Here is a 15,673-nt window from a genome sequence, read left to right as displayed (position 1 = left end):
ATTAAAGATAGATTTAATTTCTTTTTTTGTTTATTTTATTGCTTTATTTTTCTCAAAATTAAACAGTTTTAGATGAAATGACAGCAGATTTCCTCTGCTGTGAGCCAATAAAGTGAAGTTGAGCATTTGCCTCTAAAAGGACACATTTCAGTACAGTCATATTATTGAATCTATGGAAAAGGCTGGTTATGATAAAAGCACGCTTTGCAATGCATGAAAAATGTAGCAGGTTACTGTTCTCGCCATGAATATCTCTCTTTGAAACCGCCCCATAAAGATCTCTTTCCACACTCACAGAAGTGACTTTTATCGACTTTCTTTCATTCACTTCCTGTCTGTTTTATTTTACCCCGGCTGAACCCTGCGGCCTTTGTCTCGTTAGTCTTTAACAACCTCCACCTTCGATTTGCCAACTTCTGGCTGCAAGTCGTAAATATCAAGGATTTTCTAAAGCTACTTTTCAGACGTGAACTCCTTTCCATTAATCTGATGGCATCTGAACATGTCGCTTTCATGCCTGAATGCACATCGTAGTCACTTTACCACAAACAGTCTCAACAGCAATCTTACTACAGTGAGTCTAGCCTAGTAATATTTGTGTGTCACTTTGAACTTGGCAGAAGTTTGTTTTAAAGAAAGGCAGACACAAGATTGTGACTGTGCACATGTCTCTCTTACATTCTTTCATCTCCCTGAAGGCACGACTGTTTTGGAGAATACCCTAAACGGCAATAACGTAAGAAAAGAGAGAGAGAAAAAACACTTTTGGCACGTGATATCCTCTTTCGGTCTTCATCTGCCCAAACGTATCTGGCAGAAAACCTCAAAGATTTACCAAAAAAGTAACATGTTTATTTTCTACACAAAGGTTAAAGTCTGAACATTTTAACATTTCGTCTCCTACATTGGTTCATCAACATCACAAAGACAGCACAAAACAGAGAGTTTGCATTTCCTTAGAAGCACACAAGCACACGCACACAAAGTCTTCCCCAAAATCCCAGCACATCGCAAAGTTGAGCTTTCCTGGCTCACTTAACCCTGCAAGTTCACACTAAAGCTTGATTTAGACTTCTGCGGGGAATCTACATCCCAACTTACGACGTAATTAGAAGCCGCTTTTAGCCCTTCGCTGTAACCTTCCACGGAATTCAAGTCATCGCGGGCAGCATCGACGCAACATGTAGTTACATTTCTCAGGAGGTGCACTCCTGATTAAGGATTAAAAGGAGTTTCGGGTAATGTCGATTATGTCGGTTCTTTAATGCTGTTAAAGGTCAGGTTTACAACATTCACAAGTAGCGAACTTAATCCCATTTTTGAATTTTAACAGGAGTGAGTCAATCTTCTTGCTTCCAGCTGATTTTAGAAGTCTTTCTCCTGAGTTTATTAGAAGGCCTGCTGCATCAGACAACAGCAGAAGCCACCCTTGAGCTCCTCCCAAAACAGCAAACGAACAATAGCAAGAACTTTATTAGGGGCTTCTCATAAGCCACGGCAAGCATGACGACAGGATAAATCGACATCTAACAGCTAATCACTCTGTGTTCCTCGCGTCAGGCAGGTGTGCTGTCTCACAATGTTTATAAGCCACAGTTTAAAAACAGGTCTGTCTGCTTAAGTGTGTGGATGTCTTCTCACAACCACACACAGGATGTGGCTTATTTAATTATCATAGCAATTAAGAAAACTCTGACCTCATTCACTATATGTCACTTGAATTACCGCCAAATCTCCAGAAGAGTGCACAAGATCGAGCGAGCGCTGCAAGTTATGCTTTCAGCAGAAAAAGTATATAAATATATACACCATTTCAAGGGGGTTTAACAAAACCTATGTGGAAAGAAAGCTCCACTTTGAAGCCCACATTATCAGGTCGGAAGCACACTTTCTGCTATGCGCACTGGCACCTGTTTTCTGCGACAGCATTCAACATTCATCCAGGGAGGACTGGTTCATCGTGTTTGCACACAGCTCTTAAAAAATGTTGCTGTGTATGCAGGGATCACTTCGGCACATTGCTGAGCAGGGAGAGCATTGTCGCGAGCTCTTCACTCCTCCTCACTTCTTTATTTTCCACTATACGTTATCATTATGATGATATGGGGAACAATGGCTCGGCTAAAACAATATGCAAAGAGAAGAGACGGGAGAGCAGAGGAGAAAGAAAAGATTATATCTGCCCAGTCTTTAGATTTTATATACAATAATAGACCTGAGTGCCATTGTAGCATAAGGTTATGTATTCAGCTGCTCGCTGCCGTCATTAAAATGATCACGTGGTCACAGCTCAAGCTAAAAAGTGAAGAGGCAGCACTTTAGGATCACCACCTTGAATCCTGGCTGCAATAATCAGAGAGGTGAAACAGATTCCAGTCGGCTAACAACTGCTGCCGAGATGCACTTTCAGCAAAACGCTTAATCTGTCACTGATTCGAAGAGGGTCTTTAGCCGACCGGCTACATGCTGCAGGACACAATAGTGCTATTAGGTTTATGATGCAAATATCTGTCACTGTGTTGGGATGGTGCCACAGACTCCACATCTACTCTGAACAACCTCAAAAATCAACACATAATGAAGCTACTTGACAGGACACTTTAAACACAGCAGTACTTCCTATTTAATCCATGCAAAATCTTTCAAATGTTTAAAACACACACACACACACAGAGTGGTGCAGCGCAATAAGTTTGCAAGTTCTCATTTTATCAGCGTGGGCTTCCTCCCACAGTTCAAAGACATGCTTGTTCGGTTAATTGGCGATTCTAAATTTGCCTTAGGTGTGGATATGAGCGTGTGTTGTTGTGTCTCTGTGCAGGGTGTACCTAGAGTCAGCTGGGATAGACTCCAGCTCCCCTCACCTTGCAACTCTGAAAAGCAGCTAATAAAAGCTATTCATCACACATTCTTCAGCTGATAAACAACAATTTAGAAAGAATTTTTCCTAAATTGTCAGTATTTCTTTAATGAGACGGCTTTTATGTTTAGCCGAAGAGACTGAAACTGTGCAAATACCTGCTCTGGATTAATGAAGTTGTCTTATGTAGTTCCAGCAGACAGTAATCTAGTTTGCACATTAAAAAAAAAAATGTAACTTTGAAGTTCACACTTGCTGTCTCTTTATTCTTCTCTAATGCAGAGAAATAACAAGTACAAATGTTAGAAATGAGGCAGAACCAGGAACTGTCAAAGTCCATCACTTTTAAAGACGTGAGCAGTGACAGCTGGAACAAACAAAGCACGTATCTCAGTTAAGGGTGACACTTGTTCCATTACCAGTCACCTCATTGTTATTTCAGGTGGGATACTGGTGGAAAAAGCATGCTCCAGTTCATGCTATAGTCAATTTTGAGGTTTTGGGCTACTTTATAATGAGATGTCTGTTGGATGTTTGTGTAGATTGGAGCATATCTGCATGTTTAAAGACGACATTTCAGAAAACTTGATGCTAAAAAAAATATTTAAAGCATGTGGGGAGGTTTTATGATGATTCTTGTTGCTTGCATGTTATTCTGTTCCAGTCAAAAACCCAGAGACGTTTCACAATACATAGCTTTAAAGACTGTTATAGCCAGTTTTATTACTATCAATATTTATAGAACATCTTATGGCGTGAAATTGATTTTTTTGAATTTATTCAGTATTTTTAGATTCATGAAGGTGATGAAAAGATATTAAAAACCACTGACTCCGATATGTTAACAAACCAAGAACAAGAATCTATCTGGTTTTTTATCCAGCGTTCAGATTCTTGTTCTGGAAAAGTGAGCACAGCGGTGCATATTTGGATAAATAATACGCATCATTTGCACATTAAAACATAATATTGCAGAAAACTAATCATAAAAAAACTATTTTTTTCTTATTTTATTATATTGTGCCCCGTTCACCTGCAGTGTCTCCCTGTTGAATTCCTCCAATAAAATTATGAGCTTGCTCCATGTGTAAAATGCAAATCCAGGACTGTCAGGCAGAGCTGCGAAATAACCTGGAAATTGTGTATGTATGGCACTCTAATAACTGTGCATTCCTGCCGGCAGCTCCATAACAGTAATAACCTAAATCTAACCTGTATTTCTAAAGCAGGTGGCAAGTGGTGAGGAGGGTTTGTCTCCACAGGCCAGATTATGAGTTCACAGCCAGACGTGGACAGATAGAGGCAGAGGTTAGCCCTCCTTCCTGCTCTCTTCTACGACACACACACACACACACACACACACACACACACACACACACACACACACACACACACACATTTTGGCAACCGTTTTTTCACAGGACAATTACCTTGCGACCTCTGCCAGCCCACACACACACACACACACACACAACAATTACGGACAGAGTAAAGGAATGATAACAGTCACAGTCGAGCAATACACACACACACAACCTGTCATGATGGGTATACACACTCCACAACCCCTCCAGCGCCACAAAATATGGCACTCTCTTTCTGAAGGGCACAGCAGCACCCAGCTGCAGCATTCAAACACACGAGACACTAAGACTATCAGACTCCCCGTACACATTTGGCACAGATTTCCCCGTTTCACCTTGTTTAAACCAACTGCCTGCAGAAATGTCCGATTCAAACACACTCACACTCTTCTTTCTCTCTTTTAATTTCATTAAATCTGATTATTTTCTCATAAGCATTTCTGCTGTAATCCACTTGTTGGGTCACACATCTTTGTTGCAGCAGCCAAACACTGAGCTGATAATGGATATGCACAATTGAGGGTGTTTTTAAAATTCACTCCTGCTGTGGCTCAAACATTCACTGGTACTGCAAAAATATGCTGAATGACGCTGATGACATTTGGATGTAAGATAACCGTATGGGGGGGATGCTTTACATGTAATACCTGGAGTATATGGTGTATAATTATCTCTCTGACGCCTTGTTTTTCTTTGCTCTTTAGTTTGTGGTCTGTTAAGATCGTTTCTGAATAAAACATGTACATAATTTCCTTGAGACAGTGCGGTTAAGACGCTCGTCTCTGGAACAACATTCACCCCCAGCTAGGATTGATTCCAGTCAGAGTCTTTTTTGCTGGATCCCCCCCACCCCTCCACCCTCGACTCCTACTTTGTATTCCCCTCAGCTTTACTACAGTTTCAAGAAAGAAAAGGAAAATTCAGGGTGCTGGAAGTCGTCCTCTTAGTTAAAGCTTAAACAAAAACATATAGATTTTCAAGTGTGAATTTCCAGCAGGAGCCTTAACGCCAGGGAAATGCAAATATCATAAATTTGCCTGATTGGGATGCACGTTATAAATATTTCAGCAGCCTCAGATGAAATTATTCAGATCATACAGCATAGATTAAATTGCAAACACCTGCTACACCCGCTTAAGTGAATATCCCTCTAACTCTTCCTCCTGCAATCACCTTGACCACATGCTGTTTTGGTGGCACACCGGAGCACCGCCTATGGTGTTATCAAAGTCATCAGCCTTTCGTTTTCCACTGCAGAGTGTCCTAACTAGATAACGCTCCACCCACACACCCTCTTCAGCAAATCCATAATCAATCCCATTATAGGTTTCTTTGTCCGGTTGTTAACCGAACACATTTGTGGGCTGATAAAGCAAACTGACATTTTCATTTTAGTGATCAAGCTGCTGCTTTTATACGGAATAATTTGTGACCGCAGCAGCAGAATAATTTGAAATTCATAAGCCCACTGTTAGGGTTCCAAGGTTCAGTGGCTTTACAGCACATGTAACACTTGTTACCGAGTCTTTTTATAATATATATATATGAAAGCCATGTTTGATATTTTTATGTGTTTGTACCAGGAGAATGGAAAAACCATGACAATGTCTCTCTATGAAAGAAATACACCTACCAGAGAATTCTCTTTTTTGATCCTAACCATCACATCTGCACTTTCTTTGAGACTGAACAGACCTTCTTTTTTTTATGCTGTAAAACATAATCGGCAGTGAAACAACGTAATTTAGGAGGTTTAATAAAAACTGGGCCATTACGCAGATTCAAAGATGTGACTCAGATGCAAGTTTTTTTTAAGTTGCAGTGGAGGAGAGGTAATGACTCATCCTCATCCAACTACTGTGGGAAAGTCATTCCACCACAGGAAAGGAAGGAGACTGCAAGGCCACTGCAGGGAAAGGGATAAATAATTAGACAATTGCACCAGAGCAGAGAGCGAGGTGTCTAGGTCACGACCTGAAAGTACAAGTTTTGTTTTTAAAGTCAGTATGTATAGCCACGGCCACAAATAGACACAAAGGACAATTCTGACAGCAGCTGTATGGATGAAAAGAAGGAAAAGGTTAGCAGGATGCAGGAGTGGATACAGTGTGATTTGGGAGCTGTGGCGGGCCGAGATGATTGCTGTGATTTGGGTTAGGCAGGAAGGAAGGCATGAACATGGTGAGGCTGAGAAAAAAAGTGTCATCATTATTGACTGTACTAAAAAGATGGCTGTACGCACTCGGTCTTCACCACTTTTTTTTTTCAATCAAGTCTTTTCAACCACAAAGCAGTCATACCAACCCTGCTTTATTGTCTGAGTAATTCTAAATGTGACATTATATACATTACATAATTCTTAAAACTAATGATAGAACCATAAATTCTTTAGGAAATCAAAGACCAGGTAACCCAAAGGGTCGTTTTCACATAGACATTTATAGAATCCAACAATCTGGCAACCTTGAGATAGGATGCACTTCCGTATCCTTTAACATAGTTTATGATTAAATATCCCGTCAGCAAATATTGCTTCCTTGTAGCTGACTGCATCTCAAAAGGCAATATTTAGTGGTAAGAGTAAACGGTTCTCTTTGATGGAGGAAAAATGACAAAATGCATTTACCAAACACAGCTCCTGTCTTCTTATGGGAGCATAAGAAGACAGGAACTGTGATCGGCGTGTAAATGCCATTCGTCATATCTCACGCCAAAGTTTAAACTTTTCACTTGTTAGGTTTACACTTTAAAAATGAACCAATCATAATGGACACTGAACATTGACGCTGAAGGGTATCCTATGTGTTATAAAGTGACGCTAAAGGAAAGTGACCAAGCGTCAGCATGCGATGCACTGGGAATGAGACTAAGCCCTCCTTGCTCAAACAAGTCTAATAGAAATGGCAGGAGGCCCACGAGTGAACCCTGGGGAACGCCTCCATGTAAAAAAAAAAAGGTACCATTGGACCAGAATAACAATATAGTCTTCTTTGAGCTGTGCTACAGTAGATCATCTGTCTCCATTTCACCCTATCCGTGCAATCCTCCTCTCTTCATGTCCTCCTTCACTACATCTATGTCCTTCTCTCTCTCACTCCCTCCTAACACGCCTTCCCTCTCTTCTCTTCCTTTGTATTTGGCCAACAGAAGCATAGTTTCCACCGGCATCCTGTCGGCCAACTGCAGGCAATCATTGTTAACCCTGGGCCCCATGGTGGGGCCACAAGCCAGTATACTCTTAGTGCCAATCCCAAGCCTGGATAAATGGAGAAGGTTGCATTGGAAGGGGCATCTGGAGTAAAAGCTTTGCCAAGTTGAACATACAGATCATCAATAAATAATAATAATAATAAAGTAAGTGATTAAAAATTCCGGGGAGTTCTAAGAAAATGAAACCCAGGAATTCACTGTTAATATTTCCAAGACGTGTGACTCGTTGTGGAAGATAGAGCTCTGAAAAGCAATCCCACTAATCTGAATCTTTCATACAGATTTATACCGACTGTTTAATCATGGGAAAAACGTATTCCTAAAAAGATTTTCACCCCTGCCTCTTGTGCTCTTGCTTTGACTCCTTCAAATCAAAACAAAACAAAACAAAACAGTAAATCTGAAAGCTTTCACTCCAAAACTAGGTTATAAGAGTATAACCACCATCAAATTACCACTTTCATGTAACAGATTTACAGCAAATATGAGCAAACCAAACCGTTTCTTTGTGTTTTGCTTCAAGAGCGATAAATCACCTCTTTAGTTTAAAGACCACATGGGGTATTAAGTTTAAGATATTATTTGATGTACTGTCTTGGTTTGGCTGAGTAATTACTGTAGTAATTACAGTGGACCCAATTTTGACACATTTTTAGCCGTGCATCCTGCAGAACTGAAACATTTTAACCAGCGCCTCTATGCAAAGCAGCTCTTTACAGGTCTATGAGCCATCACCCTCACACTCACTCTCACTCACACACACAAGAGTGGCTCGAATCATCTGTTTAACACTTGTGATTACATGTGTGAACGTGTGACTTAAAACCCACCTACTGACTGCCAGACATTTTAACCATTTGAACTGATCTTTTCTCACTGTGGCTGTGTAGTGACATGTTGGCTCTCTGTCATGACTTACAGGGACATTTCAAGGGAAGAGAGCCATCGTTAATGTCGAAGATTTTTCTTCCCTCGTCTGGCATATCAAAGGTGCGGAAAAAAGACCAACAGAACCAGACAGTAAAATGCATTACCTCGTTCTTGCATTATGACACTTTGACTTATGTGTTGTGGTTTCATTCAAACCAGTTCTGTCCCTAATCATCTCAAGGTATATTCAAAACACCAAGTGCTGTTGCCTCACAGCAAGTGTCTTCTATTTCCCTGAAATGTAAGTTACCAAAGAAAAATCCACACCAGGTAGTTGATGCTGCTTCATGAAAGCAGCACCAGAAAAGCTTCCTGATTAATTCTGTTTAACCAGGAAGCTTTTCTGGTGCTATTTACAATTACGAGTAATTGTTATCGAGTAATTCATGCAACAATTCTTTTAAAGATGCAACCGCACTTTCATCGTTTGTAATAAATGATCTCATCATTGCCGTGTCCCGCAAACAGACAAAAAAGAGAAGTGTGTGTTTGTTTGTAGCTGCTGTAAAGAGACAGTGCCACACACACACACACACACACACACACACACACACACAGGCTTCTTTGTGTCTCTGTATGAGTATGTAAATCTCTTTGGTAGGTGTTGCTTCTGCTGGATGATCAGCAGGTCCAGATTGTGTGTTCAGCCACCACTTTGACCATTATGCATGTTTAAGTATGTGCATATGTGTGTGTGCGTGTGTACACGACAGCCTGTGTGTTTGTGTGTATGTGTGTCACTTTCTCTTTGGCTGTGCTGGCAACACGCTGATGACTCAGCCCATTCAGCACACTAATCCTGTTTCCTCACAAACTGTACTCAGCCCACACTGGGTTTTATTATGCTGTATACATTATAGGCCAATGCCGTCTGATTTTAGGACAGCAAGTCACCATGAGTTGAACATGATGCTTTAATGCCTGTCATTTAACCAAAGGCAATACCACAGAGTGCTGCAGTATAGTGAGGAAGGAGAAAAAGATGCAAGGCTGGATCCAACAGTAAGCTGCACATGCTGCTGGGAGTAACTCAAAGCTGCAATTAATTAAGACTAAACTGTAGATGAAAATATCCATCACTTTGAATAGTTGGAAGCCCGTATCGATATATTTTTGAATTTGGTTACTTTGTGTATATTTAAACAAATGCGCACAGGGAAGTCAGCTACACCTGTCCTGTTACCTTAGATTACCTGAACATTAAAAATATTAAAAACAGCTACTTGGTGCCAGGCAGTGCCTAGCAGGACAGCCAGAGCAGGAGACGTCTGTCCCGTGTCAGAATGAGTTTGTAGCGCTGTCCAGCAAGTGGGTTAGAAAATTTAAGTGTGATAAGCACTTAAATGAATTCTACTTACATGGAACATAAACGTTACAGTGTTTGCTTAGACAACAAATGACCAAATATAATTCCATCTATTTTTTCAACCCTTTAAGCCAAATGTATATACACATCAGTTTTTTGAGACTTCTACCTCATCAGTGGGGGGTTTTTACCTGAAACTAACAAAACAAATTGCACAAGATATTTTTAAGCAATAAATTACAAAAAAAAAAGCTGGATGTAGTAAATATGATACAAATTAAAACTAACATTATTAATATTATTATTATTTTATTTTATCAGATGGGTCAAGAAACACTATTTTCAAAGAATTCAAGTTTGCTGGCAATTAATTCATGGTTCAGGCTTTAAAGGGTTAAGGTTGTCTTAGGTAGTCCTAAAAAAACAAAAAAAGATTTCTAGGTTTTTTGAGGTAGTGCTGTACTTCTGGTGACTTGGCTCCGCAAGTAAGACAGGCTGCCACTGTTTTTGGCTAGCTGACATTAGGCTTTTCTTAGCCTCAATCTGGGACTTTACAAGAAATACAATCACTTTTAGACACAAATAACTTTGTTATCCAGTTAAATTAATAACACTTATTATAATGTTACAGACGGGCTGGGCTCCTACCTTAAAGTTATCATTTTATTTATAGTCAATAGCTTTTAGCCGTTACCTTAATGACAGCACACCAGACAGCTTAGGGCCCTTTCACATTGAAAGCAGCATGCACTACACCAAAATTTGTGTTCAAGCAGCCACTACGCGCTTCCTGTACTACGTTGTTTTGTGGCCACTCATGGTCTACACGAGTAGTGTATGGATAACTAAACATGTTTGATCTGGCAAAGAGTTTGTGCCTGATGCAACCTTCCCAATACCAACACCGCCACTGGGAGTAAACGAGCTTGGGACCACCTGATGCGGGGTTTGTAGCTTTCAGGTAACTGCTAATAGTTAAATGGCTAACACTGACGTATGCACAGGCCAGGTTCATATTTATAATACCTCTTCAGTACTTCAATGTTGCTGAAACTGAAGCTTCACTGACCTTTCCAAGTGTTGCTTAGTGTTGTAAAGGTCAAAGTTCAACTGCTAGTGATGAGACAAAGACGGTAACATTGATATCGATGCTGCTGTAAACGAGTTTCTAATCGAACAGTAACTTTTAGTTTTGACAACCAGTGACTGAGGATGCAAATGACATGTTACTTCAAGTTTTTTAAGCAAAAGATAACAATAAAGGTAAAATCCAATCACTGTAAAATTCTGTGTCCCTAAATTATGTTTAATTACTTGACACTAACTCTCAGGAACGTTTCACCTCAAGAAAGACAATCTGCTTTCTTCTAAATCCTTCTAACACCTACCAGCATGGGTACATTACACGCAACACGCTTTAACAAGATGACTTTCCCAGGATGATGTATTTGTTTAAATGATCTAAGAGTCCTAGCTCTTTGCCTATTTTTACACTGTTTACAGGGTGCTACAGTTTAGTTCAGCTATTCCAATTAAACTCTACAGTCAGTCTCTTTTTAAGCTGATGCGTAAGGGATGTTAAGCATCATCGTCTTCTTAACTATTACAAGTCTGATATAGCTTCTGAAAATTTGAAGGATGACAACCTCTTTGAGTGGAGCAGCCAGCTAATATGTCAGAGCACACTGCTTTAATATCTGCTGTATGACTCAAAACATAAATACTCTAAATAGCTCTAGCTGTTCCATCAAATGTGTATGAATCAGTCTTTTTTTTTTTTTTAAATGAATTCTTGGATTTTAAATTTTGTTATATGAATCTGGCAATCATGTCCATTTGATAGTATATCCATTAAAAAAACATTAAAAAAAGAGTTTAGATTTTCTTTTCTTATCCATTCGTCCCCTTGTTCCAGATGGGAGGAAGTACGGAATGGCCACAATCTTTGTAGACTATAATGGATTAATCCCAGTGGCTCTAATTATCCCCTCACTTTTCCATTAACACCAAAATAAGTATGACATACATGGTACCCTGGAGATTCAACGTAATAACTTTTATCCCCTATTTTTATAACTGTTCTTTTCAACTGTAGTTAACTTTTGTTTAATACTTTGGTTTAAGACTAAACAGCTGCAGCACTAGTGACATTTCCACCAGCCCATATTGTTATTTGCATCTAGTTTGCATTAGCAGTAATGCAAACTAACTGCTCAACTACAAAAGTACGCGTACCAGCTTAAGCTTCATTCAACAGTGTGTTGAATATATGAAGGTGTAAGGCTTTTAATGGGGTAAAAATGAAACTCTGTTGGATATTTTAGACTGGCTCGGTCAACTAAGAAGGAAAGCAAGGCGAGCAATGTGATGTGAGAAATCACATGACTTTCGCATGTGACAAAAGAGGACAGAAGTCAGAGCAGTGAGTAAGCGAGGCAGAGAAAGAGGCGCAGAAAAGGGAGAAAGCTAAGATCAAGCTTTTCCACGGTGAACAGATATGCAGGTGTGCAGCTTTTTAAAGACTTCTTAAAACACTGATATCCCCTGTGTGTGTTACAACTGATTCTAATTTGGAAGAAATCCAGCTTCACTTTAATTAACAATTATCAACCACTTCTTACACCCCAAGTGCTATTTTCAATGCTTAATAGGAATTATACATAGGAGACCTGTGAGATTTTACAAATAAGAAGTGTTATCATCAGAAGTGTATGCTTGATGTGTGTGTGAGTACATGTAGGCTACATTTGTTGTGCTGTAGCGAGACATCCCACAGCACTAACATCGCTCCAAAACTGGCCTGTATAAGATAAAGAAGTGGAAGTACTGAAAGTCAAGGACATAATCCAGTAGATTCTTACTTCAAAGACTGAGACTGCCTTAAACCTGCTCACTTGGACTTCAGTTAAACAAACAATTGCGAGATCAACCCCTGTAACACAAGGCACTGCTAAATTAAATGGCATATACAGCAAGACATAACAGTGACTATAATAAGAAATAGATATATCAATAGCTCAATGAATGCGTCATTTTTCAGTTTCAGTTGTGTGATGCTACCGTTGTGTTGGAGACAGTCCTAATCTACCCTGGGGGGAGTACTGGCTGACATGGGAAGGTCATGAGCTGAAGCAACTCACCTGGATTTTCCAGATGAACTGCTCAGGTTTTTCTTCCTTTCTACTTGTTGTCAACCCTCTTTGCTGTTTGCTACATTTAAGTTAGGGTTCATCTAATTTGAACAAGCATCTTGTGTGGATTCCTTTCTTCGCCCACGCTAACAGCAGAAGACTCAAAATGTGATGGTTCCAGCTTCTCAATAGGAAATTTTACTGCCTTTCAGCACCTTATCGATATAAAAAAATTAAATATTTATAGTTTCAGGATTCAGTTAATCACTATGAGAAGAGTGTATAGACTACAACAGGCTGATGTACAATTAAAGCTATTAACAGGCCATTTGTGAACATAAACAGCCGCCAGCATTGTCACCAAAGCAAGCCTTGCCACTTGGCAGCCATCTCTAAACATCTCTGGGTTCTTGTTTGGATAGTTATGTTGAATCTAATTCAGCCTGAACATTTAGATACAAGTCTACAGTTAACAAAAATAAGCAGAAATATCACCATGTGACTTTTGTTGTTGATTATTACATTAACACAGTTTTTTAAAACAAAACATTGGATGTTTAAATGTGTAAATGAGGCTTTATCTTTTTTTCTTTTTACATAACAAAGATACGATTATTAGATCAATTTGTGCCTTTAAACACACGTAATGCAGAAAAAATATATTTCAGACTTAAGAAGTAAAAATGTTTCATTACAATTATTTTTTTCATTTTGTTACTTACTTTTGCAAAATAAGGTTTTGTAAAACTGTAAATATGTTGTATTTTAGTACATATAAACGTGTTTACACCATATATAAAATATAAAAAATGTACATTTTGGTTATTTTCTTTCGACTACTCTAAAAGAAGGCCTCCCAAAATCTCAGAATATACCAGTGCATGAAATATTACCTTGACTTTCTTTTAAAGTAACGTATAAAGAAAAATGTCTAACACGTGTTAATGTGCAGGATACATCTCTGCATTGAAAAACAGACAAATAGTAATAAAATTCTTAGAACAGTGACACCACTGCAACGGGAAGAAATCAATAACCATAAAATGTAATTAAAAAGGCTTAGATTGTTATCAGCTTTATTGGACCTTAGTGTGCTAGTCAAAGAGAGTTATCATCAGTGTTTTAGGCTGCCATTAGCAGCTTGTAAATTGGTGAGGTAATGCTAAAATTTCACGCTCTACATGCTTGTTTTATGGCTTCAGGTAACTTTTTTGCTCCGAAAGCCTAAATGCTGCCACTGTTCTCACTACACTGACTCAATGTGTTTGCGTGATCGTTATCCACTTTCATAGATCTTCTCAAATCGATGACGATGGGGGAAAAAAATACCATTTTCACAAAGGCCAGATTATATCGGAGTTTGATGATGTGAGTAGATATAAAAGTGGAGTTTGGATGCTGGCAGCTTAGAGGGGGGAGGGGAAGCAATGAAAAAAGGTGAGTTTTCTCTATGTCAGTGATGCAAACGTAACTCAGAATATACAGCGTATCTTTCTGTCTTACACGTTTGTGCAGAGTAAAGGGCTCTCCCCAGCAGCGGTAAAAACATCTGTCAAATACCTACTGCAGTGCCTGAAAGGCCTTTTCACGTCAAGTCAGCTTTAATAGATAACCGAAAAACTGAAATTTTCGCTACTGCTTCCACCTCTCCATCCAATATTGTCTTTCCCAGCTCCCGACTCCTGTCCTGCTGAACCAAACCCAACACAATCCCTCTCCTGTTTCCCCTTCCCCGTCTTCCACAGGCTCGGTCGATACGTTAGACTTCCACACACGTGCGCAGCGAGATAATGCAAATGTTGCTATAAATAGGGACAACAGTGCTGACAGTAGCACTCTCTCAAGTGAGATATCTCAGTGTAATTTTCTTTTTTTTTTTTTTTTTTTTTTTTTTAAACCTGTCCCGTTTGGTTCTTTTGCCATCAGAATTATTGTCTAAAGGCGAAGAAAGATGCCCAACGGATTTACTTTACCAAATGGACCATCCCAGCCTTGCCGTAATGGTCCATTTGATTCACCTTTTATTGTTTATTTTATTTTGACTTGCTGAATACGGGACAGACTTGACTGGTGGAAAGAAAGGGGAGAAAGAAAGAGGGAAAGAAAAACAGCTGAGAAGAGGGACGGGGGAGAAGGGCAAAAACCAAAAACCAACAGAATAAGCAGACAAAAAATACATATATCGATCACCTGGATCACCTGTTGAGAAAGAAAAAAAGAAAGCAAGCAGAAGAAAACGAGAGTAATAAACAACATCACAATGATATATGGGAATATGACAGTAAATACTAAATATTAAACATTATTGTGCAGCACGTAGGATCGACAGCGCACAGTGTGCTTTGAGGTAGGAGCCAAAAAGGGTGTAGTTTGTGTGTGTGATCACCCGTGTGTGCACCTGTGAGCATGAACGCGCTTGTTTTTAAAAGGTTCCTTCATGTAATGATCTGCTAGAGGGTGTGGGGGGCCACTGCCCCGTCCTCCAGGGCATGAAGCAGGTATGGAGGAGATCAAAACTCCAGACATCCAGAGGCCCCCAGAACACAAGAGACCAAGGAAGACCAACAGAGGGGCAGCCGCGCCACTATCCCAGAAAGAGCTGAGGAGAGTCCCAGATGAGGGGTCACTCAGCAGCCGCGGAGCAGAAGCCGGGGGGGTTGCAGTGACGTGCCCGTGAGCTCCGCCGGCAGCCAGCTGTGCCTGAGTGACCGAGCCCCGGGCTGAGAGGCCGAGGGCACCCCATCCCCGAAGTGGCCCGAGCGAGCCCCAGGCTCCAGGCCCCGATAAGCAGCCGCCAAGGAGTGAGCCGGTGGGTACCTGGGCGCCCACCCCCGGACACAAAGAACCACCAACGCACCGATGTCTGAGGGCG

The 15,673-nt window shown here is 40.1% G+C and overlaps 1 protein-coding gene across 8 annotated transcripts in view; it reads right to left on the bottom strand.

The window, feature by feature from the left end:
- Positions 1 to 15,673, bottom strand: part of LOC100700595 (mediator complex subunit 13L) — an 86,797-nt gene that overhangs the window by 50,777 nt on the left and 20,347 nt on the right. The gene's annotated exons all lie outside the window — the stretch shown is intronic.

This window comes from Oreochromis niloticus, linkage group LG7 (assembly GCF_001858045.2).
Source record: "Oreochromis niloticus isolate F11D_XX linkage group LG7, O_niloticus_UMD_NMBU, whole genome shotgun sequence".
Lineage (NCBI taxonomy): Eukaryota > Metazoa > Chordata > Actinopteri > Cichliformes > Cichlidae > Oreochromis > Oreochromis niloticus.
The sequence above is the reverse complement of the archived record's forward strand: the minus strand, read 5'-3'. Positions and strand labels throughout refer to the sequence as shown.